We start from the raw sequence: 3,524 nt of genomic DNA on the forward strand, positions 1-3,524 counted from the left end.
GTGGTATATGAACACAAGCAACTTCCTAACCTAAGAGAGGTTTAAGAGCAGAATGCTGTACTTGTACAGGCTGCTACAGTATATTTTCTCACGGCTGGAAATGAGAGGACACTAGAGAGTCTATATTGGCTTATTTCAGGATTTCAAAAGCAGTCAAGGTTTGGGTTGTTACCTTCAAGGTTCATTATGATCAGAGCCTAATATATCTAGAGCTTGCATATAGCTTTGTTGTTGAGACAGTAGTTCACAGCTATGTTCCTTTGACACACAGGATTTCTCCAAGAACAGTAAACATTTGTTTTTGATGGGTCCTTTCTCTCAGTCCAGCCCAGAGCTGCGGAACACACTTGTTAAGGAACTAAGGGAAAGTTTGTATGGCACATTGCAATATGGTGCAAAAATACTTAAGATATTTCTAAATAAAGTAGCATAGGTATAAGCAGCAGTGTATTTTTAAGATATGCTTTGCCCTGCTTTGCAGCAGAGCTAATGTAGACACTAATGTAGACATATTGAAGAATACCATAACCTTCAGTGCTTTCCACTCCAAGCGCAAAGTTTCAGTTTGATTTCAAAATAAGTATATATTTTAAAAATACCCCAGATGCTGTGCTATACAGCATCTTCCCCAAGAAAGCATGAGATGGCAAACTACACTAGAGATGTGTAGTGGTTTTCCTTTATTGAATTACTGGAAGACACTGAAGTATGTCTGTTATGACTACTAATATAGAGTATCCTTTAATCTTTACTCTGAAGATTATCCAGCAGCAGAATGCTCATGATGCTTTATCAGTCTCTGTTCTCAGGGCCAAAGTTTGACAGTGTGACAGAAACAGTCACTTAGTCAATCACGTTGCTTCTGTAAGGCTATTAAGACTGTGCTCTTCTGTTAAATATTCTGTGATTACTAATCACTTTGAAACTTTTCAAGCAGACAGACATTTAATCTCCTCTTTGAATAATGAAAATGTGAACTGTCCAATTTTTGTCTACAGGAAATGATACTCACCGACTATTATAGTTAGTGTATTTGCCACCATTATTGGGACTTTCATAGCAGCTGGGTAAAGTTTTCATTTGTTTATACTAAGTCATGTCATGAGAGGAGGGACAACAGGAGGATTTTCTTCCTTGTTAAGGGCCAAGTGACCCTAAGTTGAGTTCAGTTATTCTAGGTTAAATTGATTTGGAAAATCTCTCAACTGACATTATTGGGAGATGTAGGAATACAAAGGGAAAAATTGAACTTCAGCTGGAAGAATTTGGTGTCTTCTTTTTTTCCCCCCCCAGGTTTCTCATCTTTCCAGGGTTATAAGTGAAGCAATTAAAACTGTGCGAGAACTGCTGATTTTCCTTCATAGTATATGTTAATAAACTCAGAAAAATATATTCTTGTTCTGGGTAGAAAGAGTGATCTTTTGGTTGTCAGATATTGTTTTGAGTTAGGCAATGTCTACTTCTTTATCACTTTGAACAAATTCAAATGTGAGATAAGTTCACAAAGTACTCATCTGTTAGTCTCTTCTTTTTTTCTGTTTGAAAATTCCTTTACTTAAATAGAAATGTAATGTTATTTTATATTTTTGGCTTTGCTTTATATAAAGGTAAATAATTTCCATGTGATGTCTGTGATATGATGTCTGAGGCATACAGAGACTCACGTATAGAAAAAGAGACAATGGGAAGAATAACCCGATTACAGCAATTTTTAAAGTTAATGGAAGATATAAACTCATTTGACTCATAGAAATCCCAGCCATCGATTTTAATGTATTTAAACAAACCGTTCCCTAAGGTAAATGGCTACTTTCCTTTGAAGAAAAGGAACATTAATTCTAAAGATACACTATTTCACTGCTTTATCAAAAGCTAAATGTAACTTGTAAACCATTGAAGGGGAAAAAAAAGATAATAGGTGCATTAATTTGATTTTTTTACTCCTATGTTGCTATGTTTCATTTATGCTGATTTTCTTTGCTGAGTTACTTGTTCTTAGAGTAAAAGAATTAGCCTAAAGGTAACCTTGGTTTCCCAAACTGATTAGTAGAGTCTTCAGACAAATCTAGTATTACATCTCATTTGCCTGCATTTACAGGTTTTAAGGTCAAGTGAAGCCTGCATCCATTTTTGCATCTAAACCATTGCACTATTTGAACAACAGCATGTATTTTTAAAGCTATCCATGACTAGATTGGCAGAGTTCAAACAACAGAGTATTATAACAAATAATTTGTATCATTGAAGCTATATCTAAGGTCTCACTGTGCTAGATACTGTGCCAGTATACCTAGGAAACAGACCTCCAGATCTCTGTAAAGCCAGCCTGCTAAACTGTAAAATAAGTTTGAGACACAAATTTTAGTGGCTTCTCTCTGCAGTTTTCCAAGAGCAGCCAGGAGAGAGGAGTGAGAATATTTGAGAGAAACAACCCTGCAGACACCAAGGTCAGTGAAGGAGGGGGAGGAGGTGCTCCAGGCACCGGAGCAGAGATTCCCCTGAAGCCCGTGGTGAAGACCATGGTGAGGCAGGCTGTTCCCCTGCAGCCCATGGAGGTCCACGGTGGAGCAGATATCCACCTGCAGCCTGTGTAGGGCCCCACACTGGAGCAGGTACATGCACCCAAAGGAAGCTGTGACCCTGTGGGAAGCCTGTGCTAGAGCAGGCTCCTAGCAGGACCTGTGAACCCGGGAAGAGAGAAGCCCACACTGGAGCAGCTTTGCTGGCAGGACTTGTGACCCCATGAGGGACCCACGGTGGAGCAGTTCATGAGGGACTGCAGCCCATGGGAAGGACTCACATTGGAGAAGTTTGTGGAGAACTGTCTCCCGTGGGAGGGTCTGCATGCTGGAGCATGGTAAGAGTGTGAGGAGGAAGGTGTTTTAATTCACCCATCACCTGCCTAATGGGCAAACAACAGATATTAAAACTAGGCCAAACGTCAATCAGACATCTTACAGTCTCCCCAAACATCTCCTTCCCTATATAATTTTGGACCTTTACAAGAAAAATATATTAAATTTATCAAATATATCAACATTCAAATCCCCAAAATACAACCCAAAATAAATAATAAATAATGGGGTCACAAATCCTGCCAGCAAACCAGTGTGGGCTCCTCTCTCCCTGGGTTCAGAGGTCCTGCCAGGAGCCTGCTCCAGCATGGGCTTCCCACAGGGTCACAGCCTCCTTTGGGCACATTCCATCTACTCTGGCGTGGGGCCCTCCATAGGCATAATTTTAAATCTACCTAATGAATTATGCTATGCAAGATACTGGAAAGGAAAGATAAGTATTTAGGGCTAAATTAAACTTTAGCATTTTCAGCTTCTAGCATAATGAGAGTGACTCTTGTTAGGAAATTTTTATTGTACCTCTTGAGGTGAATTAAACACATGTTTGTGCTTAAATATAAAAAGATTTAATGAACAATGTATTGGACAGAATCCTACCACCATAAGTGGTTCTACAAAGAGTCTGCAAAGGTGCATCAGGAGCAGATTCCTTATATACACTTGTACCTG

This window comes from Haliaeetus albicilla, chromosome W, assembly GCF_947461875.1.
Source record: "Haliaeetus albicilla chromosome W, bHalAlb1.1, whole genome shotgun sequence".
NCBI lineage: Eukaryota > Metazoa > Chordata > Aves > Accipitriformes > Accipitridae > Haliaeetus > Haliaeetus albicilla.